Source organism: Marmota marmota, unplaced genomic scaffold (assembly GCF_001458135.2).
Source record: "Marmota marmota marmota unplaced genomic scaffold, marMar, whole genome shotgun sequence".
Taxonomy (NCBI): Eukaryota; Metazoa; Chordata; class Mammalia; order Rodentia; family Sciuridae; genus Marmota; species Marmota marmota.
In genome coordinates, this window is record NW_025999880.1 from 10,261,027 (window position 1) to 10,285,663 (window position 24,637).

Genomic DNA, 24,637 nt, shown 5'->3' on the forward strand with positions numbered 1-24,637 from the left:
CCTTTGCTATGGTTTGGATATGGTTTGTTTGTGTCCCCCATGGATGTGTTGTGATTGAGGGCTTGGTCCCCACGGTGGCAGTATTGAGAGGTGGTAGCTTTGAGAAGTGGGACCTAGTGGGAAGTCCTTGGGTCATGGATAGAAGAGCACCTTCAGAGGGGTTGGGGATTGTGGAACCCCAGTCTCTCTCTCTCTCTTTCTCTTTACCACTCCCTTTATATACCCCTTCCGTCTCCCTCCCTCCCTCCTTTTCTTTCCTTCTCTTCCTTATATGCTTCCACCATGGGTGCTGCCCTTCACCAGCCTCACCAGAGGCCAAACCAGTAGGTCCTCCCATATACAACTGATCTTGAATTTTGAGCCTCTAAGTCTGTGAGCTAAATAAACCTTTTCTCTTTATAAGCTGGCTACCTCAGGTTTTTCATTGCAATGATGGAAAGCTAACTAGAACAGGAGGATGGGAGGGGTAATGCATATACTGGGGAATGGTATTGACTGAATTATATTGTAATATTGTGTACATGTATGAATGGTGGCATTATGTGTAATTGTAATGCACCAATTTAAAAAATCAAAGTGGTTTAAGCATAAAACAAAAAGAGAAGAAAAGCCGACTAATAAATATCCCTCAACACACACACACACACACACACACACACACACACACACACACTTCACAATTGACATTCATGAGGATTTTGGACAATTTGGGGGATAGGCACAAGTGGGAGATTCTGATTTCCTGTACTAAGGCCTGTGGAGGCTCAAATGATTAGCCACAAAATGAAAAGAAACATGGTAATATAACCTGGTGAGTTTATGGAGCAGTATTTTATCAGTCACTTTAGTATATATTACATATGATATGTATTTGATTATATATAAATTTATACATGCACATGACGTAGACAATACTGTACATGTTATCTTATTATTTTGCAACTTTCATTCTTTCTTTTTCTCTTTTTCACCAACAGTATGACATAGATATTCATGTTAGGCCATGTAAATCTATTCTTTCTCTTTAGTCACTGTGAAGTTTTCCACAGTATTCAACCCTCTTTATTGATGACCCTTCAAGATGCTCTACTTCGTTGTTATTACAGATCTGACATTTTGCCCACATCTTTATGCCCCTGGGAAAGCATCCCAGTGAAAATATTTCTCAAAGTATAATGGCCACACCAAAAACTCACCAAGAATACTCTGTAATTTTGATGGATTCTGCCAAATCGTCCTCCCCAAAGCCGTCTCCTCGCCATCAATAGGGAGAGATATTTCTTCTCCCTCACATCTTTGCCAACCCTGGATATCATCCTTCTTTAATTTTTTTGCCAATCTGATACATGAAAAATGCTACCTCACTGCTGACTAAATTTGCATATCCCTGATTGCTAGTGAAGTTCATCACTTTTCATATGTTTATTTGCCTTTTGTATTTTTTCTGTGAATTGCCTATTCATATCCCTCGCTGCTTTTCCATTAGAAAAGGTTGTCTTTTTCATATTTATTTTTATGAGCTTGTTACACATTGTGAATATTAACCATTTTTTTGTTTTAGGTATTACAAAATTTTTTTCTATCTATCTATCTTATCATTTGTCTTTTAAATATGTTGATAAATGACTTTTGCTGGAGCACAAAAACTTCCAATTTTAAAATATAAAATCTGTAAGTCTTTTCCTTTGTGGTTTCCTGTGTTTTTGTCCGGGCTTTGGAAAGCCTTCTTTAGCATCAGATTATAAAAGCATTATCCTATTATTTTAATCACTGTGGGTATTTTTTTACATTTATGTCTATAATCCATCTCAAAATTATTTTTAGTCTATTATAAACAGATCTAACTTTTTTCCGGCTAGTCAGTTTATTGAATAAATCCCATCACCACTGATTTGAAATGCAACTAACTTCCTGCATGTGCATGGGTCTGTTCTATGTTTTCTCTTCGTTTCTGTCTTCATCTATATATGCCCCATATATATCGGGGGCATATATATGATATAAATGTCATTTTATCATTCTACATGTGTTTATATCTGGAATTATTTTTTTTCATGCTTCTACATAGGTCAGTTATCTACCTTTTTTTATCATTGAAAACTACTGGAAATGTCACTAAGCAGGATTTGTACGGAGTTGACTGTCAAATTGGGAACACCAATGCCATAATGAGTAAGGCTTTTGTTCTAAAACATAGTGTATTAAAAAAAAAAAAAACTGAGAAGCAGGGAAGCCAACAGACCAGGAAACAATTGCCATTCAAGAGAAATTGATTACACACCATTCTCAGGAGGAAAGGGCATGTCACCTCACACGGGGCCTTGTGTGAAACACCAAGGCCAATCAGGAAGCAGAGAGAAAGGAGGGAACTGGGTCAAGAACCTTTTATGGTGGTTTTTGCAGGAAGGGGAAAGCCAGGGTCCGCAACCTTAGGCTCCTGTAGTCTGGAGAATTCCAGCAGGCTCTGGGTCAGAGGGGCTGTCTCTAGTTATCTGGTACTGAGTTCCCAGTCATAAAGCAGATGGATAGGGACCTGCCTGTGAGAGCCCCGTGAAGGGGGTGGTGTGGAGGGGTGGGCTCTGGGTGGGTGGTGGCCTATGGAAGACATGTGAACACATTATTTACAATCTCTAGGAATCTCTAGGACCCAGTACCTCCTAGGTCAGCAGTCCCCAGATATCAAAGCACCAGAATATGGAAAATAAAAGACATGGTTACTACATCTTCAAGGAGTGTCACTACAGTGAATTCCATACCTGGACACATTTCACTGCCCCTTTCTTTAAAAAAAAAAAAATTCTAAAATTTCTAAAAAAAAAAAAAAAATCTCCTCTCACCAGGTGTGGTGGCCCAAGCCTGTAATCTCAGGAGGCTAGGACAGGAGGATTGCAAGTTAAAAACCAGCCTCAGCAATTAACAAGGCCCTAGGGACCTAGGGATACCCTCTCTCAAAATAAAACATAAAAATTGGGATGTGGTTCGGGGGTTAAGCAACTCTGCATTCAATTCCTAAAACAAAAAAAAAAAAAGGGAGAATTCTCATCTCTAATGTGGATTTGAGGGGTTTCTTTGAAACTCCTGTTCCCTGCATTGAAGCCAGGGGACAAAAAGACAGTCAGAGTAAGTAATAAATAACTGGGTCCAATCAGGAAGATGGGATCTGGTTGGAAAGGAAAGGAAATCAAATTCTAATACCTTCAGAGTCCTTCCCCCTTCTCCTCCACCTGTTGCCAAGGTGACCTACCTCCAGGGAATTGTTCCTTCCCCCAGGAAGTTGTCGGAGTTGTTAATAAAGTACATCCTGGGTGGCTCCTCTCTTGCCCCTTTGGGCAGACAAGAAGAGGCTCCTGGAAGGCTTCTCTTCCACCTTTTGGCTTACATTTTGGTCCCTGGTCATGTAAGCAAGATAATGGAAGGAAAGAGGGCATGAGAGCAAAGAAAATCTAAAAAGTATAAAAGGGGCATCACTTCTTCGGAAACCAGCTCTGGATCCCCTTCTCCGTGGAGAAATCTGTCTCTGTTCTAGACTTTAAATAAAACTTGCTTTCTACACTTGCCTTGGCATTTCTTGGGTGTTCAATCTTCACATCTGGGGAAACAGGCCTTGGCCCTAATTGATCTCATCACCAGCATCAATATTTGCAGTTTCTCCAAGATTTCTGTTGAGAACCAGAGCTCCCTTCTCTGCAGTGAGCCTTTCAAAGGTCAGCTTTGGGCTCCTGGTTCTCTAGACTTCACTCTTAGCCAAGCCTTATGGACTTGCTGTTTATCATTCAGCAATTCCTCAAAGTTTCTGTTCATCCCCATTGTCTGGAACTTTCATTAGTTCGGTCCTTCAGTTTATACCTTTCTGTTCACTTTAATAAAATTGGGAGATTGAAGGGAGGTAGATAAGCATGCTCCCCCGGCCATCTTGGACAGGGATCCTACTCTAGGTTAAGTCAACAGGGTAGGGATGGGGTGGAAGGACTGGGCTAGGAAGATAACCTTGGAAGTTGTAAGAAAAATGAGGAGTAGAAGAGTGGAGACGGGGGAAATATTTAGGCGGCCCATGCAACAATTTGTAGTGTTTGACTCCCCAATAATTAATTCAATGTTAGTAATTTATCTTAAAGAAACAGAGAAGGACATCAAAATATATGTTCAGACAACATTCACATTAACACAATGTTCAGGTAGTTGGAAGCTACCAGAGATGTCTGATAGTAGAGGAACAGCTACAGAAGCATGGTACTATCTAACACAATGCTACTTTAGCTATTTAATAAGTTAAATAATGAGGAAATTCTCATGTTACGATTGAAAATAAAAAACAAATTTACGGTGCCATATATTAAATATTTTATGTTTAAGTTATGAAGAATATGATCAAAAATATTAACAGTGGCATCCTTAAACAGAAGGGATGATTTCAAGAAGCCTTCCAGGTACCTCTCTTGAGTCTTATCAAGAGTCTCAGGGTCGTAGTTCCTGCCGTGGAATAACTAATACAGTAACTTCTGAACTTGTCCACTCATCAGAATTATCTGTGGGAAACATTTAAAAATATGTTAAGTCCAAGACCCCATTATGAATCTACTACTTCAGAATTTCAGTAGGATTAGATCTTATAATGAGAATTTTCATATTTCTGCAGGCAATTCTCATGTGCAGTGAACTTTGAGAACCATCATGGTTTTTATACCTCTCTTAACTTCTAAGAATGAAATAAATAGTAGATCAAAAATGTAACAAGCTGCCAACCAATAAAAGACTTCAAAACATACAATGACCCATAGGAGACAGATTTTAAAATGACTTTATAACATTTATTATCATTCAAAAGTACTTATTTGCACCTACAACAATGCTGCTTCCTTGAGCCCTGGATGATATACCTGCACACCTGAGAATCATGTGGCCAATGAAATGTGTGTTTGCTCCAGAATCTCAGGGTACACTGAAAACACTGAGTTGTTTTGTTAATGTTTATTAATGCATTTCAGAGAACAGAAAGGATTTTATAAAAGGGAGAATCACATAGGGTGGGTGGTCAATGAAGAGTAAACAGTTAGAATAGTTATAATAATTATAATATAATAGCAATCCTTCCCCGAGCACTTATTTTGAGCCAAGAACTGTGCTAAATGCCTTGCTTGCTTTTCTCTTTAATACAATGATCCTATCAAATAGAAATTTGATTTAGAAAAGAGAGGCTAGGTAGGATGAGATAGAAAACCATCACAAAATGTCAGTAGCTTAAAATAACACAGGTCTATTCTCACGCAAGACTCACGTTCATTTGGGTTTTGGCAGGACACTCTCCTATTGTCAATCTCACTCAAAGGTATTGGCCAGTGAAGTCCCTGCCATCTGGAATTAGCTGGTTGCCAAATCAGGAGAAAAGGAAGAGAGAGCAGTGGACAATCAGCTTTCACACATGTCCACCATGAGGTGACCCACCCACCCTCTTCACTCAGGCCAAGGCAATTCATAGTCACATGCAACTTAAGGGGTATAAGAAATGAAATTTTCTTGTGACACGACTTGAAGAACCAAAAAATATTCATGAGTTGCACTACTATCTGCCACAACATTGTTATTCCTGACTTGTAAATGGAGGAACCATCCAGTTACTAGAAGGGCATAATTCTAAGAACTTGCTAGTACTAAGTGTTGATAAGTAGGTGGGATAATTGGAACTCTCATTCATTCCTTGTAGGAATGAAAAATGGCACATGGGTATGCTGAAATACAACTCGGTGATTTCTTTTTAAAGTTAGACGTGTTCTTATTGTCTGGATGTTTAGAGCATTGATTAGAGTGTTTATTCTCAACTGAAAGTGATTTTGTCCCCCCCAAATTCATTTGGATTGTACAAGACATTTTTGACTAGAACATGTGGGACAGAAGCTGCTACCAGTATCTAATGGGTAAATCCAGACATGTTGCCTCTCACAACAGAGAATTGTTCCATTGAAAATGTCAAGATTGAAGAATTCTTCACTAAAGAAATGAAAACTCATGTTCACCCAGAAAACTGTACATGAAAGCTGATAGCCGCGTTATCCATAATCACTGAAAACTTGCAACAACTCTAATGTTCTTTAATAGATAAATGGATAAATAAACTGTGGTATTCATACAACCGAGTGCTCTTCAGCAATAAAGAGGAATGAACTAATATTGATAAATGCAACAGCATGAACAGATCTCAAAGGCATTGTGCTAAGTGGAGGAAAACAACCTTAAAAAGTAACATGCTCTCTGACTGCTTTTATATAGGATTCTGGAGAAGGCCGAATTAAAGGGGTGGAGAGTTGATCAATGATTTCCACAGTTAAAAAAAGTGGCAAATGATGGAGAAGTAGAGTTTGCATCAAAAGGGGCCTGCCTAAGGGAGGTATTGGCCGTGGTGGAATTGTTCTGCATCCTAATGTTGGTGGGGCTACATGAGTGGACACATGTGCTAACATTCATTGTATACAGTGGATTCATTTGGATTGTACACAATGAATATATGTATCCCACACACACAAAAAAAAGTGTGTAAACTATTGCTTGAAGTTGAAATATGAAAAGTCAGTAACAAATACAAAAGAATGGGGATTGAGACACAGAGCTCGAAGTGCAGAGTAAGGAGTGGATCCCAGGTCCCTGTGACTGCAGAAGTGACACTCTTCCCCATTCCCTAAAGCTCGTGTGGCACCGGGAAAGGAAGGGAACTGTGAACCCAACTTCGGTGGCTTTTAGGATCAGAAGTCCTTGTTATTCAATCATGTTGACTCTTTAAATTGCTGTTTTTTGTTATGGTTTAGATATGAAATATCCCTCAAAATTCCACATGTGAGGCAATGGAAGAATTTTCACAAGTAAAGATTAGGTTATAAGAGCCTTAACCTAATCAGTGGATTAATCCACTGTTATGGATTACCTGGATGGTAACAGGAGGCAAGTAGGGTGTGACTGAAGGCAGTAGGTCACAGGAGATATGACTTTCAGTTTATTTTTGTCCCTGGTGAGTGGAGCGCTCCCTGTGCTTCCTGGTTGCCCTGTACTGAGCTGCTTTCTTGCAACCACACTCTTCTGCCATCATGTTCGGCCTCACCTGAGGCCCAGAGCTATGGAGTCAGCCAACCATGAACTGCACTTCTGAAATCATGAGCCAAAATAAAATTCTCCCCTCTTTAAGTTTCTCTGATCCGGTATTTTGGTCAGAGAAACACGAAGCTGATTAATGGAGTTTTATCATGGTATCTTGGTACCTTCATAGTGACACTGTGACTCTCCCTCTGCCTTTGAACATACAACACAATGCAGACTAAAGCTACCCTGCCTACCCTGACCACCCTCATGCCACCACCAACAGGACCCCCAAGGGTAAGTATGCAGATACAAGACCAAGTTCCAGATGCCGCATCCTTAGGTGAGGTCAGCATTCTGAACAAGAGATAGAAACAGACACTGAATTTGGTGCTATAGTCCTACATTTAATTTTTCCAGACCAAGACATCTCGTAACAGTCTTGCAATGTTTAACTCTAATAGTAAGCGGTTGCCTGAGGTGCAGAAGCTACACCAGGAGGAGCTGAGTACCAATGTTAACAGCAAATTTTACATTTAGAACAAGGTTAATATAATACACCACATTAATAACGAGGTCAGCCAGCACTCTCTCACATGGACTTCTTGATGCATGTGGTCAGAGGCTGTTCTAATCAGCCCTGTCCACCTCCTGACATTTTAATCACAGAAACAACTGCTATTGCTTAGGAAATAACTTAGAAAGGACTGGAGTAAAACAGCAGAGAAAGAAGACCTGAATTTCTGGGGTTTGCTTTTTTTTCTAAATAATTACTCTAATAAGAGTAGATGCTCAGTTGGAAATTTTTAAAATTTTAATTAATAATACGGGGTTATACACTGCCTCCACTGATACTAGGCATACACAGACACAAACCTGATTCTTGGATCCCGAGGAAAATTTTTCTGAGCAAAGCCAATCTTCTATCAGTTTCCAGAAGAGCTACCCTTACCTCCTGAGCTTAGCAATGAGCACATAGTTCTATCCATAAGAGCCGCGGGTTTGTAACATTATTTAGCATCCTTTGAGGATTTACATGTATAAAAGTAGACTTAGAGTAGTGGCCTGGATTTCTCCGGGTTGGAATGTACATTTCCCCCACATTCTACACAGGAGCATCCAAAACAAATGATTCTAAGTCACAGTGAACAGGGTCTTTTTTTTTGTTCCTATAGAGAAAGAGAGGTTGATGAGAATAGGAAGAAAAGGGAGCTCGTATTCATGAAGAAACTGTTACACATCAGGCAAAAGACTAGGTGTTTTAGGTCCACTGTCCTGTGTGCCTATGTCATCCTTCCAAGCCCTGTTGATCGATTGAGATCCAGTCGCAGAATACAAATCCATTTTGGTCCTTTCAGGCAGTCACCAGAGTATTTGCAATACCATTAAAAGGGCTGGAGGAAGACTGGAGGCTGGACCTCCAGACCTGACTCTCAGAACAACACTGCAGAAACCAGGGAGAGCTGCTTTCAGGTCTGTCAGCAGTGGGGGTCAAAGGCTTGTGTTGCCAGCACAGTTACCTCTCAATACACAACAACCAGCCATGGACACTGGAAATGACCAGGGTCTCCACAATCCTGTTTACCAACAAAAAGAAAGCCAAAAAAGAAAATGCTGGCTTCTGCCTTGTGTCTGCCCTCCACATAAGAGCATCTTATTGATGGAACTTAATTCCCTCATGAACTAGCAAACGCTTGTTCACTAGGGCTGTGAAGTGCTGTGGGTAGCCTTCGAGGATCTGCAATACCAAAAACACCAGAAAGCAGTTAGGTGATGTGGGGACTATTTAATGCATTGCACCCTGTGAAATGGCTCAAATTTTTCTAACTCTTTATTCAGGAAAATGGACACTCAATGAAGTCAGATAACTTCAACAAGGCGGTACAAGCTAGGGAGTAGCAGGACCAGCCCTTGAACCTAGGTTGCTCTCAAACTTATCATTGATTGTCGGAGTACTATTTTGTTCTGAGTGCCTTCAATATTATCTTATTTAATCTCTCCTGAAACTCTGTTATGTAAAGACTCACTGATGCTATTTTGCAGGTGAGAAAAACGAACTGGAGAGGCTTAAATAACTTGCCTGAGATCACACAGTCAAAAATAATTATAGCCCATATTCTTCCACACAGAACTCTGGTGCTCCTCCTCTCTTCTCTGCAGCATGCAGAAGTCTTGGCGATGGGCATTTGATTAGCATCAGCGCTGACACACATCTCACAACACTTCTTGGGACAACAACATTCCACGTTTGTGGAGTAAGGTGACAGTCCCCGGAAAGCACTGGTGTGCTCCTGGCTAACTGGCGCAAAATGTTTGGTGACTCTCAGAGATAAATACAATCAGTTCTCTGAAAATAAGGGTCCTGATTTGCTTTTGTCAGTTTTCATGCTATAAATACTCCTAGCATGGCCAATTTCAAGCTACCAACATCATATCAATTAGTTTGCAAAACTTATGAAAATTTAATAATAGGTTCTTGCAAACTGGTGTGATCCAGCCCCAAAGAGCACTGCAAATAGTCCTTGTTTGTTCAGGGCACAGAATACCTTTACCAAGGAACTTGAATTCTATCCACACTAGGAATTCTGACATATAGTGAGATATCTGAACACTGGAGATCTTCTGAGAGAAGGCAGACAGCAAAGAGAAACAGAGAGGACTCTGGGGATGAGGAAAAAATAAAAAACCATCACCAAAGTTTGCAAGATCTGAAAGGATAGGCTTGATAATGTCTCAGGGATTAATGGTCTCGGGTGCTTTTCTTGAACTTGCCTGGTCTCAGGCCCCTGAGTTAACCGTGACTACTTGGAAGGAAAGGATTTTATTTTTAGGGATTCAAGACACTTTGCCAGGGTAACACCCCCTCACCAATAGATGAGTGATACAGCCAAAAAAGAAAAAAAAAATGTATGACTAAGATTCCAAGTCACTCTGGAATAGCCCCTATCCTTTTTGCTGTCGTGAGAAAGGAAAAAATGTTTCCATTCTAGCCAGAGATTCACGGGAGCCCCCACATGGCACCAGATGGAATCCCTGTCTTTCTCTTCTCTGGTTTTCTGACGTCCCCTAGCTGGGGGTATGTTTCCTACTTCTCTGCTGATGAAAATCCTATTCCTCCATGTTCCCAATTCCATCTTGGATGGGAAACCTTCTGGAAAACTCTGCAGTTGAAATTAGTCATTCTTTCCTGAGCCTACATTCTTTTTCAAAGCACATATTTCATTTGTTATTGGTAGTGCCATTAATTCCTGCCTACACATCATCCTCTGATCATAGATGGTAAATCTTCGAAGGCAGAGATGGTGTCTCATTTATGTCCATGACAGCTTCACTGGTATAGCAAAAGGGCCTCTCCCATGAAAACACTCATAAGTAATGCTGCCATTGTTGATAAGTGTGCAAGAGAGCAGCGAAGGATTCTTCACCTCCCAACACAGTAATTGCTTAGCCTGAAGGTTAGGGGTGTATTTCCCCCCCTCAATCTGAGGTTAAAAACATAGTTTCAGAGCAAAGCACAAAATCCCTCTAGAGCTACCTACTCGTGTCATGGCATAAGAGTGATCTCCCCACATTTCCTATTTACGATTCATCCTTTCTAGGGATACCCATGTTCCCCACATAGAGTGTTCCCTGGAGAGACTGTCCTTGGCAAAACCATTGATAAGAAGCCAAAGCATTGCTTCAGTCTGTGTGTCAAAGCCTCCATAGCAAATGCCTCCATAATGCAAACACCTTCATCACTTTGTGTTTCTCCGAGCGTGTCAATAAGTGCTCATATATAATATATGGGTGCTTACAGCATATATAATATATATGGATGTATGTGGTGTTTGGTCTGCCATGCCTGAAAGGACAGCTGATTTATTTCGTAGCTTTTATGGACTGTTTTATTATTCTCAAAAACATCACATCCATTCTCTTTGCATGCATATTTTATAGCACCTTGATGGACTCATTTGATTTGACCCAGTGTTTTGATGGGAGCATGGCCATAGGAGGTACACATTAACTTACACAAATCATTTGCTCAAGTCACTTCTGAGTGTGATCCTGCCCTCAGGTGATTTGTGGACTGCCAGCTCTCTCATGATGGGCAAAACAGCATAGCATGCCCTATAAATCCATGGCCCAAGAAAAGTTATTGGTAATTCCTTGATCCACGGGGCCATCTCCTAGGAGGGGCTGCTCACTGTCTAAATATAGTCATTGACGGAATTATATCGCTGGCTTCGTTTCATCTAGTTCTTTTCTTCAGGTTCTTCATCTCCTTATAGGGAGAGTGTAAGACAGAGTATTTTGATTGCAAATCAGATTCTTGAATCCTAAAAAATCATGCAGCCATAGATTGGTCTGAATAAGTACTTATTAAAAATGGTTTGGGCAGGAAAATTCATCACGTGCCTTCGATAACTCCTGACTTCTTGTTTCCTCTCATCTTAGAGAACACAGACTAAACTCCACTGTTTACATCCTCCTCCTTTTATTGGCGTTTGTTTTTACTTGGATAAGGGTAATTATACTCTAGGACAAAGAACACCTAATCGCAGTGGTGCCCTTCCTTCTCACCACATTGTCACCTCCAGAGATCTCACCTGGTTCAGATGAGCCTTCATTTTTAAATGTCATTGGTGTAGTGACAGTCTATGGAAGTTTGCAGATGCCCAAAGTAACGTGTGCTATAAAAGTCAGTGCTTATGCTGGGTTGCGGGATCTGAAATATTACTTCTTTGAGTACATGCATTTTTTTTAATTTTTTTTTTTTTAGCATGCTTTCTTGGCAGTCTAGCTTAATAAGACCTGGGCTCTGCCTTTAAAACCACTCCAATACCAAGACATGTCACAGTCACAGTGGAGCTATGAAAACTGTGCATTCCCAGATATGAACTCTTTAAAGAGGGGGTTAGGTGGGCATTGAAGTTCAAAGAAGCCCCACTTTATGAAGCTGGTGGCCTCATTAACATGAGCTATAATTGCTATCCCCATGGAGTGTGAGGGGAGCACAGAGAATGCAATGATAAACTCTGTTCCGAGTAGTTAAGGCCAGACTTTCCAAAGATTTGACATAGAGGTCCTTTCTTGTCCCTTAATTGTTAGTCTAACCTGGTATATAAACTACTTTCTCTCCTTGCCTCATCTTGGGAAAAATAACTGTCCAAGGACCTGAAACCTGCCTTCTGCAAGTCCATCTTATGATATATACAAGATCTAGAAAGCAGGCTCCTGCTTAAGTTTCCTGGTCAGTTCTGCATCGTTTCCTGGTGGTCTTTCACACTAGCTGGCCCTAAGGGCCACAGGAGTAAATTAACACATAGGGAAACTGAGGCATGAAGCAGCTGAATCACAAAGAGAGTTCACAGCAGGACCAAGATCAGATCCCAGGCTTTCTGACCTTTCTGAAGACACAGTAGTCCCTCTTATCTGTGGGTTCTCTTACCATAGTTTCAGTTTTCCCGGATAAATATTTCATGGAAAATTCCCCCAAAGAAGCAATTCATGAACTTTAAATTATGTACTATTCTGAGTGGCATGATAAAAATCTCACACTATCCAGCTCTGTGCCACCCTGGAAGTGAATCCCTTTATCTACTGTATCCACCCTGCATACACTACCCTCTCGTTAGTCACTTAGGAACTGTCTCAGTTATCAGATCAATTGTCATGGTATTGCAGTGCTTGTGTTCTTATAGCCCTTATTCTACATAATAATGGCCCCAATACACAAGAGAGGAGTGGTGCTAGCAACTGAGATATGCCAAAGAGAAGCTGCAAAGAAAGTACTATAAGAGAAAATGTTAAAGTTATTATTGACTTCATATAAGAAAAGAAAAACTATCATGTGCTGGGTCATGTGCTGGGGGGTCTTGCAACAAACACACCCTCCCAGATAAGGGGTTCTACTCTGTTCTTTTCACAACAGTGGGTTCATTCTGATTTGCCTTTGCCTTCATAGATTGCCCCTGTGCATCTGAAATGGTGTGTGATTGGTTTTGAGGTTGTCAATGGGTCACATATGAGGATTCAATGTTCAAGACTAAAATTTTCATACTTTAACTTCAATACAGAGGAACAGCTTAACCCTTAAGATTGTTTTCTTTTGTGTGTGTGTGTGTGTTTACTCTTGAGCAGGAAATCATAGTCCTTCTTCTTCATTGACTTTCTTTGAGTTTACTCCCTTTGGATTTTATGTTTAAGAACTGTTATAAGCATCAAAATCATCCTACATCACTATATTTTGAATGCATATAGATGTGTAGAATCTTTGTAAAAGTAATCTGTTCCTACCAAAAGTGATTAGCATAACTTAGATTGAACACAGTATTGATTTTCAGTTAGTCCTGTGTGTGGCTTTTTATAAAGCCTTTTGTAAATAGCCTTGAGCTTCATAGCTAACTTGGATTCCATATTATGAGATGTCTTTGAGAATGATCACAAGCATTCAACATCAACCATCTTGGGTAAAAACTGAGTAGGGGAGTGACTATGTTAATACTGAGCCATGTCCAACAGGCTAAATCGCTCTCTATAAGGGGGCATCTGAAGGTCAAATGAAAGATGTCAAAATACCAGATGGTCAGCCTGAGCAGTGCAGGGCCAGGAAAGAAAGAAAAGGAAACAAATCTTTCAGTTGGAGAAGCATTAACATCAAGGCCACAACTCTTTGGAATTTGTGAAAAGTGAGGCCAGAACATCAAGAGGCAGAGATGGGGCAGGCTGACCCTTAATTGAAGAATAATATCTGTTCAGAGCTGAATCTCGTCATCTTGTCCATCAAGTGCTTTTCCCTGGGGACTGGCACCCTTACACTGGGTGGTGCAGGAGGCAGCAGGCTTCTAGAAATAAGCACCTGCTGAGCAGCAGGACAGTTTCTTCTGGAAGCAGTACCACAACCTGCATTTATAACCTATGGCAGTAAAAATAATCTGCGTATTATGAGGAAGAGTGGGAGAGATTCTGGTGCTTTGTGACAAAAACCTTTAAATTCCCATTTCATTAAAAATTCTTCTCTGCAGCTGGTAGCAGAGATTACCATGGTTCACCATCTGCGCGGATTAATGTTTACTGAAAAAAAAAGAAGGGAAAAAAAGAGAGAGAGAGACAGAAGCAGATAAGATGAATGGTTTCCAGATACAACAGAAAGTCAAAGTAAAATATCTCTCCATGGCTGTGTGTATATTTGTGTGTGTGTGTGTGTGTGTGAGAGAGAGAGAGAGAGAGAGAGAGAGAGACTCTCACACCTGCTTAATTTGAATCTTGTGATAGAACTGTTTAAGGAAAATTTGGTGACAGCTATTTTAAAAGCCTGAATGATGTGGAAACTTGTCTATCAGCATCAAACTGTTTAGATGTACACTTTATGAGAAAATTGATTGAGTAGCCTTTAGAATCTATTAGATTTTTTTAAAGGCATTTTGGCTATCTCCCTTTTGCCCTTCCCATTCTGGGAAGATTTTCCCTGATTCTTACAGCTCGGGATCACAAAGCAGATCCTCAGATTCTGTCCCAGGGGACCACAGATTGCCAATCGCCTCCAGGTCTGAATCTAATCTTTACAGACATGCATCTCATCCATCTTTAGGACTTAGCTCCAGATCACTGCCTGGGTGCATTCAGGTAACTGGAGCTGCTGGTGAACTGATAAGACAATATAGAGTTTCCTTGTTCGGTTTTGGTCACTTGCTTTGTGACAGTCAGTCCTTGTCTTAGCCACATTGTCCCTTTCATCCTTACAACCAACTAGAAATGCCGACCTTGTTAGCATCCCCATTTTATTAGGGAGGAGTCGAAGACTTAGAGAAGTTGAAGGACTTGCTATTTGTCAAATGACTAATATGTGTTAAAATTGATATTTAAGTTCAGATCTGTCTGCCTGAAAAGCCTGTGCAGGAAACCATTATAGTCTACAGTCTCATTTAATAGTTAGGTTATTTCCAATTCTATGTGGGCACTTTTAAACTCAATCTTAATATTGGGAATCTCATTTCTTTGAAAATCATGAGTTTTTCTCTCAATATGCCACGACTCGCCATTACCAGAAGCAAAGAGCATCTTACTTACTGCAATTACATTTGCTAATCAATTCTGCACCACTGCCCAGTGTTATAAATGTCTAGTTACCTATACTCTATTGACAGGTGGCCTCATTTCTTACTGAAATGGGCAATAGTCTCAGTTTAGAGGCCCTCTTTCTAATAGCACAGGGAAACCAAGGAGATATGTCAATCTTATGGCCATCCAAACAGAAATAAACCATTGTGGCCATTCCTCATAGTAGGGGTCCATCAGCTTAGAGCAGTATGGGTATTTGTCAATATTAACTCTTCAATGAAGAGGATCATTTCTGAGCCTCTAGGCTTCCTAACATTATTTTCAAATTTTCTCTTTAATATTTCTGTTAATAATTATCAAACTGTTAATTTTTTGTGTGTGTGCAGCTTAAAAGCTATTGCACAGTACTATATTCTTCTCCACTCCCGGCCTCAGTGCTAGGGATTGAACCCAGGGCCTCATTCATGCCAGGCAGGTGCTCTACTGAGCTATGTCTCTCACCTGCATATAATTGTATTTTTATTGAGCTTTAAAAACTGAAACATCAAAAACCAAGTTACTGGCTAGGCCACACTTCCTGGGACTGATTCTAGAGCAGACTTGATGACTATCCTGAAGATGGTTGGATGGGGACTGAAGAAGCCCTGTCACCTCTAAAGGAGAAGCCAGGAATCATCAAAACCAGGGTTATCTTGAAGGTCTTAGCGTGGCCTGGTTGCTTGTTCTCTAGGTCCGGAGCAACCTACTATGGTAGCTGGAGAGATACCGGGAAAATGGTCCAGTTTTGAATAAAAGACTGACAAGAGGCAGATGGAAATACAAGAATGAACCCAAGTAGCAACTATGCCAGGAGGAATGGGCACAAGTGGGCAGCAGGGAGCAGAGGGAATGGTGACATGGAGGATCTGTCCTATGAGCTCCAATGTACAACTAAGCAAGACATGGAGACAGCATACCAACTAGTATCAGAGCCATTTGGGACTGATGGGACCATTTCTAACCCAATGCCTCGCTAGGACTTTGTTGGCTCAGACCTGGAGAAGGGGAGTCTGTACCCAGAAGGAGTCAGGTTAGGATTAAGGACAGTTGAGCTGCAGGTAGTGGAGCTGTCAAGAAGCAGCAAGATGTGACAGAGACTTTTACCACTGCCTTGTATTTATTTGGTAATGGCCTTAGTCTCTCTTAGCAGCCAGGAGCACTGTCAGCATGGAGCTGAGTGAAGTCAAGAGCTCATCCACTGCAGCGCTTTGCTCTCTACCAGTGCAGCCTTCTGTGAATGGCGGGTGGAGGGCATGGCCCCAGCCTTACAACCCAGCGTGGTTTCCTCTGCAGATTTGTCCAGCATAGGCTGGGAGCACCTCCAGAGTAGCACGGGAATCCTGCCCATTTTCACCAGGTCTTGGTATAGGAGCAGCCTGACATCACAGATGGGAAGAGCAGGGACCAAAGCCTGCATTTAAAGCTCTATCACTGATGATCTATGGTATCTAGGCAAGCTCTTTCCCTACCTCTCTATTTCCCCACTTCTGAAATTCGAATAATGAATCCTTCCTCACAGGGATACAGTAAGTGTACAATAAAGTGATACAAAACGTACTAAGTGCATAGAAAATTATCTGGCTTTAAGTGCCTCTTGGTGCCGCCATCCTCAACTCCAAACCCTGGATACAGCCCCATGGCCTGGCAGCCTGGGGCACATGTCCAGTCCACTCTAGAAGGACCATCTCACCATAACACATCTTTTAAATTTTTTCAATAGTAAAAAAGGTGTCAGTCATTCAACAAATTTTTATTGAATACCTACTATGTTCCTGGCATAGCAATGACTCAAACTAGACAAAAATCTTTGCTTTCATGGAGCTTACATTCCAGAGGGAGGAGTCACATAAGTCAACAAATAGGCACATAAAGTTTGCAGATGATGTTGAATGCACAGAAAAGAGGAAATCAAGGAAGATTACCATGAGGAGGACCAGGTGCCATCTTATCCTAGTCGCACCTCAGAAGGTAACATTGGGACCCTGAAGAACTTCTGTTGGCTAGAAAGTATATGAGAGGCTAAGTCCATTCTGTCTCTGTTTGTCTCCATTGTCCCCTAGACGCTAGGTTCAAGGGAAGAAGTGGCATCTTTTTAGTACTGGGATCTCCAGTCCTAGCACAGCATCTGACACATTTGAGGCACGCAGGAATTGTTTTCTGAACCAAACTGCACTCTTCAAACCTCTCTCGGAGCCAGTGTGCCCTTTGACACTCAAAATAACAGTTTGCACTAACAGCTCCGCCTCCACGTCTCGGTTTGACAGGCAGTATGTTCTGAGCCTGCAGGTTGCTTATTGATTTGACTAATGATAAGTAATGGAGTGGCAACTCAAGTGACATTAATATAATGTGAACAGGAATGAGCACCAGGATTTAAATGCTCTCATGCATCACGGCCTCTCTGCCACAGAGAGAGGAATTGGCTGTTCTTACAGGGTGCTCTCTGTCCCCTTGCTCAGCTCCGAGATCTGCAAAATCCCACTGAAAAGGTGTGAAAGGCAAAGGTAGAGTTTTAAGTAGGAACTTACAGACTGTTTTGCAATAGCAAAGACTGGTGAGCGTGGGAAAAAAATAAATGAAAATTACAAAAAGTAGAGAAGAAAATAGAACTGAGGATGTGAGGGCTTCAAATTCCAGAAAGAAGTCTATCAAAAAAAAAAAAAAAAAGATATTTGGTCAATTCTTTCTTTCCATGGGGTTAAGACAATGACCTTGTCTTGGCTTTTATTATTCATTCTTTTATTTATTCAGAAAATATATACTAATCCCCTACTATGTTTCAGGTTCTTTACTAAACAATCAGGATGTATATAATCTCTGTCCCTGGATAATAAAGAATTTGACTGTCCTTTGTTCTTGGTTCCTGGGAGGCCAGCACTAAACCTCTGGAATTTTCTAAGTCTTTGTTATTCATGGTGGAACCTTTGTAACATACACCAGGTAATTTTTGCTAATGAGATGACTTGTGGTGAGCCCCCAGATAGTTTATGCTAACAAGATGACTTAGAATGGTAGCTGCTCACACCAGAGAGACCAACCGTTGGATGAAGCCTTTGAGCCACCGGGTATTGACCCAATGCTGGGGAGGAGAGAAGGACTGGATATTGAGTTCCACCACCTGGCCAATGATTTAGTGAATCATGTAGGTATAATGAAGCCTCAATGAAAACTCTAGACACCAAAGCATGGGTGAGCTTCCCAGTTAGCAATGCTCTATGTGTTGTCACATATTGATGCCAAGAGGGTAATCATCCCTAAGGGTGATGGAAGCTTCATGTCTGGAATTCTCTCAGATGTCACCCTATGCATCTCTTCTTTTGGTTGATTCTGATTTGTATTCTCTCACTAAGTTGCTTAAGGCCTTACTAAGTTGCTAAGGCTGGCCTCAAATGTGAGATCCTCCTACCTTAGCCTCCAAGTTGCTGAGATTACAGGCATGCACCACTGTGCCCCGCTCTGACTTGTATTTTAACACAGTATATCCTACTATAGTACTTTCTTGAGTTCTGAACTAGTTCTGGTAAATTATCAAACTGAATGGGAATTACTGAATTTGTAGCCACTCTCATCAAAAGAGAGAGTGGCCCAGGGGACCACCAAACCTATGGCTGGCATCTGAAGCAAAGGCAGTCTTGTGGAAAGCTCTGCCCTTAACTGTGAAGTTTGACTGAATTCCAGGTAGTCCTTCAGGTAACCGAGAGTCTAGCTAGGGAGAGGGGAAAAAAATCACCTTCACAGTGCAGTTTGCACACAGTTTGCTCTCTCTTTCTCACTCTCTCTAGCTCTCTCGCGCTCTCTTTGCACACAAATGTGTCTTTGTACATCCTGGAAGAGCAAGGTAGGTGCCCTATACCTCACTGGGGATAATCAGAGGCAACCTTCTGGGGAAAGTAAAACTTGGGCTGAATTTAAGGACGCAAGGCAAGGCCCAGGTAACAGAGAACAGCGAATGGAACAACTTTCAGAATTGATGATAGTAGCAGCTCAAATCCCTTGAACCATTTTTATGGGAAATATGCTTAATGTGCATTGATTCATTTCATCCCTACAAAACTTCATCCTGAGGGGATTGATGTTTCCATATTCCAGTAAAGGAGCTGAGATTTAGAGGTGGTGTACAATCCAGCCAGTCCACCAACGAGTAAGTTGCCACTTCTTTGCTTCAGACTTAGGGTTTATGCTATGGCTTCAGTAAGTCCTCTGCTCCCCACCAATCCATACGTTGAAGCTCTAGTCCCCAGTGCGATGGTATTTGGAGAGGGACCTTTCCAGAAGTAATCAGGGTCAGATGAGTTTATGAAGGTAGAGCCTCACGATGAGATTAGTGACATTATAAGAGACACTAGAGAGGGTGTGTGTGCTCACACATGCTCTCTCTCTTTCTCTCTAGCTCTCTCCCGCTCTTGTGCTCTTCTTCTCTCACTTTCTCCAAATGCACACTCAGATGCACACATACCACAGAAGAAAGGTCATGTAAGTACAGGAAGAGAATCCTTTCCAGATCCCGGCCTTGCTGAAACCCTGATCTTGATCTTCTAGTGTCCAGAATTATGAGAAAGTTCATTTCTACTGTTAATTCCCTAGTGTCTGATATTTTGTTAAGGAAGCTCGGGCAGATTACGATCGCTTCTGAACCCAGAGCTCTCCTACATGATTATTGGACTGTATTTACTTTGGAAAAAGCACCTTAGTCTTGGAAAAAAATACGTTAAGCACAAGGTATCCTGTCTCCTCTAAGGTGTTATGGTCTACCTGCGCGTGGGGCAAGGTACTTGAGTTGAGGTCACCAAAAAAAAAGAGTTTCATAACAGGCTATTTTTGTCTAAAATCTCTCTTACCTAAATGAACAGAATCATCAATTTCTAGTGTAGCATATTCTTGCTCACTGAATTGATTCCCAAAGAATCCTAAGGATCTTAGTGCAAGGAGAGGTCTCCTCGTCTGACTCCAGATTCAGTCAGTCCTCAAACTGAACCAACTAAAGCTCAACGGATACTAGTTAGAGGGGATTGATTGCCTTTTTGCATCATGATGGTCCCTTCATGCAGGTCAGATGATCTGAAAATGTCTTCAAAGAATTAAGATTCATCCCTGTGTGTTTTCCTGGCAGGAATGAATGACAAGAGCCAGAGGGTGGCACCTGCCTATGGCTGGGCAGGCAGGGAGCCTTGCAGTTCCGTGTTGAACCCTGTCAAGCCATCACAGCTCATTTTAAGAAAGTCATGAATCTGGGGCTCTTTTCAGATGTAGCCTTCAGTGATTCGTCTTTCACTCTGAGCTTTTGAAGTGTCTAGTCATATACATAAGTAATCTTTTATTCAACTCTTATTTTCTGTGTACGCCTTCATTGTTCACATTAGATTTCTTTTATGTAAATCAAGTCCCCCGATATGAGAGAAACAAAGCAAAGCCAGATTAATTGGCTAATTTTCAAAGGCTTATTCTACATTGATTGCAGCTTTTTCCCCCCATGAATTTTTTATTATATTCTCTCTCTCTCTCTCTCTCTCTCTCTCTCTCTCTCTCTCTCTCTCTCTCTGTAATGCCAAGAGTTGCCTTTAAAACAACAGTATGCAGTTGGTATATAGAAGTTGACCCAAATCATCTCACTTAAAAAAAAAGAAGAAAGCGCACACACACACACATCTGTGATTATGACCTAGTTCTCATTTTTCCAACTCAGCAGGTTTGTAATATAAGAGAGAGGGAGAAAAGAAGGGAGTTTTCACAGGTGTAGCTTCTCCTAATACCTTTCAAGCTTTATAGTCTCTCTTTCTCTCTCATCCTCATTTTCCACCTTTACAATTTAACCCATGGATTTTTTTTAAATGGGCTAAAATTAGAGAATTAGATAACCTGAATTTGGAAGGAACTTTAATAATCATTACTACTGCTGTTCAAAGCCCCTGTACCCTAGCCCAGCAGCCCCCTATCTCTGACTGATTGTTTTTCCTTTACATTTTTTTTTTTGGGGGGGGGGGTACCAGGAATAGACCCAGGGGTGCTTAGCCAATGAGTTACATCCCTTTTTATTTCTTTTATTTTGAGACAGGGTCTCTCTAAGTTGCTTGGGACCTCACTAAGTTGCTGAGGCTGACCTTGAACTTGAGATCCTCCTGCCTCGGCCTCCCAAGCCGCTGGGATGGTGTGTGCACCACCATTCCTGGCTGATTGATCATTTTTTTCTGTTGGGGAGCTCATTGTTTCCTCTGGTAGCAAATCCTCTGACTATTTCTTCCTTTTACAGAATTCCTTTGAGTAGAAATTACTTCCTTCCTTCTATCAGTCTTAATTTGACTTCTTAGGCCTTGCAAAGTGTGCTATTCCTCATCTACTTCAGAGGTCTGAAAATACTTAAACAGGATTAACTTGCCCCACCACCCTCCCTTCAAACCCTCTCTCCCAAAAGGAATGTCCTTTTTTCTCCCTTCTAATTTTGTATAACAACAGGAGAAGGATACAGCTTCCAATTTTGTTGGCCTAAGTCTTTAAAACCTTGGTATCCTTTTCTATAACAACTTTGCAGGAAACAGCACGATCACTTGCCCTGCTAAAAAAGCATTTGCACACAATTACCTCGTCTGTTTTAAATGTCTATAATCTTCTAGGTAGGTGTTTTATATGATTATCTCATTTGACATCCCCAGTATCTCCATGAGATATGGATTGCCTCCACAGTCCAAACACGGTTTTCAAGTGATCTGGCTTCATAAAATAGGAAGAGTTTTCAGGCATGAATGGCTACTTTGGCTCCTAGATTATCTCTCTCCAATATCATCTGTCTCTTGTGAGCTTTCTCCACGTAACCCATAAAGCATGTATTTGTGTCTTCGACGTAAAAGAAATCCTGTTAACTCTCACTGCCAGGCGTGTTAGATAGCAAAAACGGTGTATCTATCAGAGGGCAGTCAGGAGGAAGAAGTCACACTGGGTATTTTTAACAGAGAGAATTTAATACAAAGTATGGCTAACTAGGTATTGCAGATCTGAAAATGCAGAGATAATGCTACAGTATCACAGAGCTTACAGGTGCAAGGAGCAGATACCACTTCTAGGCAGGGAGAAGGAAAGGAAGAGACTGGAATTAGTAAATCCTAGAAGCCTAGCCAAGAGAGCCAAACTCAGACCTCTGAGAAGTGGGTGTTATTTATCCAGTGCTGGCATCTCTGGGCTGAGGAGATCCTAACCCCCGAGGAGCCCCAGATGGTGCTGATGTCTCCGAGGGGTCGTGATGAGGCTGGTTCTGCCATGTTGGAGAAATTGCAAACTGGATTAAATTGCTGTTTCAGGGTGAAACTGCTGCTGCCAGAGTGGAAAAGGGAGGCTGCAAACAGGTTGCCAGGAACTTAGTCAAACACTAAGAGTATCAAGTCTTTCCTGACTCCCAAGATTCTCAGTCTCTCTCTCTCTAGCGCCGTCTACTGGCGGAGGATGGCAAGGTCCATCTAGCAAAACAGGTGATTTGCAAGCGTCCCAGCCGCAGCATCTCAAAACCAAGTATTTGAAGCTGAGAGACAATAGTTTCATAAGTGTCCTAGGAGCTATTTTATATTAAAATCTCAAAGAATACAGTTTCTGTTGTTGGCTTAATAGGAGATCAGCCCAATACAGCCCACAAGCAGTGATGAGTCGAAAGAGGGGGAGAGCAGTAAATCAAATAATTACTCCATTCTCATCCACCTTTCTTTTTTTCCAAATCTCAGCGCAAATGCCTGGTTGCTGTCAGACTTCTATTCTGAATGCCCTCCAAAGCATTTTAATGGGGTGGGGGTAATCAATAGCTGTTCTGCTGTATTTATATAGCATTGATATAGTATCACTGGCATATATAAACACATCATTAAGAGTCTATAGCCTGTTTCTTTTGCATGCCTAAAAAGGAGGAAATCTACTTGCTTCTGATCCTCCAAGTTCAAGGTCACTGGGGATCATTTAGGACAATTAATATGGGGAAAGCATCCATCCTCCAAATTGTCTCTAGGAGAACCCAGGATGGACAGTGGCCAACCACCAGCTAGTCGTTTTCTTCAGAAGTTATTTTTAAAGCTCTGCTGCAAGGAATGGCTGGCCCACCTCCTCCATAGTCCGAATACATAGCACATACTTGGCCCACTCTTAGCTGTCAGACTTTCAGCCTCTCGATTTGCTGAATGTCAGAGAAAGAAAACTAGAGAATGCTGCAAAAGAGGGCTTAGGAGTGGTGAGGCGAGGAGAATTGCAAATCTGCTGTGTCTGAGCCTCTCCGTAATTGGATGGTTCTAAATAGGAAGGGCTAATTTCATGGGGTCAGTGCTGGGTCCTGTAAAAGCATCTTCCATTTAAAAATTAATGCTTGATGAGTGCTAAGTCCAAAGTGTCTCAAGAGAGACCAAAGAAAGGGCTTCCAGGAATGGGATTGGAAAGGACATAAGGATGAAATGGGATATGTCTGCAAGGAAGGGAGAAACATGTAGAGAAGTTTGATTCCAATAAATCAGACGTGAACCTTGCTCTCTATGGACATACTTTCTTTTCTGCATCCCTGGAATCAGCCGTGCACCCAGACAAACAATCCCTTGCCTTTCTCCATCATACTCTATATTTATGGAATCCCACTGCTCCAACTTTTGACTAGGAAATGCAGTGTTTAGTTTTTACATGTGTTGTGATAACCTTTAGTCTGAGAAACCTTCAGAGTTGTTCATAGAAGCAAATGTTCAGACAGTGATAGCTCCTGCCTCCCAGAAAGAAATAGTAAATACATTTATGAGGCTCTTTCCAGTTTACAGAGCTCCTTGTTTTATTCTTTAATCCTCCCAAAAATTCTGTGTGATAAAAATACTATTATTTCCATTTTCAGATGGGAAAACTGAGGCTTGAAGGGTTTATGTAATGCATCTAAGATCATATGATCCTACAAGGGATGGAGCCAGAACTTGAACTTGGATTTCCTAATTCCAATATTTAAAGTCCTTCCATGTGGGCTGTGTGACATGTGGTACAAGGGATGTTGTGCCTGCCTGAGTGACTGGGTGTCCCAAGGTTATTACCGAATAGAACTAATAGTGTAATCCTGGCCAACATTTCAGGCCAAATAATTCCAGTGTAAGGGAAAATGTAACAAATATGGCAACAGGGAGGTGCTACTGTACTCATGCATGATGCTGACTCCAGTGTACCTGCCTCCTTTCAGTTAGACAAGTCAGGGTACGAGTGGAAATCTTGCTGTAGGGTAGAACCCCTGGAAGGAAGCACAAAGTAAGTGTATCATTATTCACTTTCAGTACTGTTAGGAAATGCTCACAATGCTTTCTTGTATGGATATGGCGATAAAATTCAAGTCTGCCACAGGTTCGAGAACCCTGCTCTGATGCAGAAGGGAAAATGCTGTCAATTCAACGATAGTAATAACCCACTTTTATTGGGAGACTTTGAGAAGCTAAGTGATCCTCTCACATAAGGACAGGATCAAATGAGAGGCAGCTCTAGGATTCAAGCTTAGTCCCCCGTA

The 24,637-nt window shown here is 41.4% G+C and overlaps 1 protein-coding gene across 1 annotated transcript in view; it reads left to right on the forward strand.

Annotated features, from left to right (window-relative positions):
• Window positions 1-24,637, forward strand: part of Ca10 (carbonic anhydrase 10) — a 475,256-nt gene that overhangs the window by 246,957 nt on the left and 203,662 nt on the right. The window lies entirely within an intron of this gene.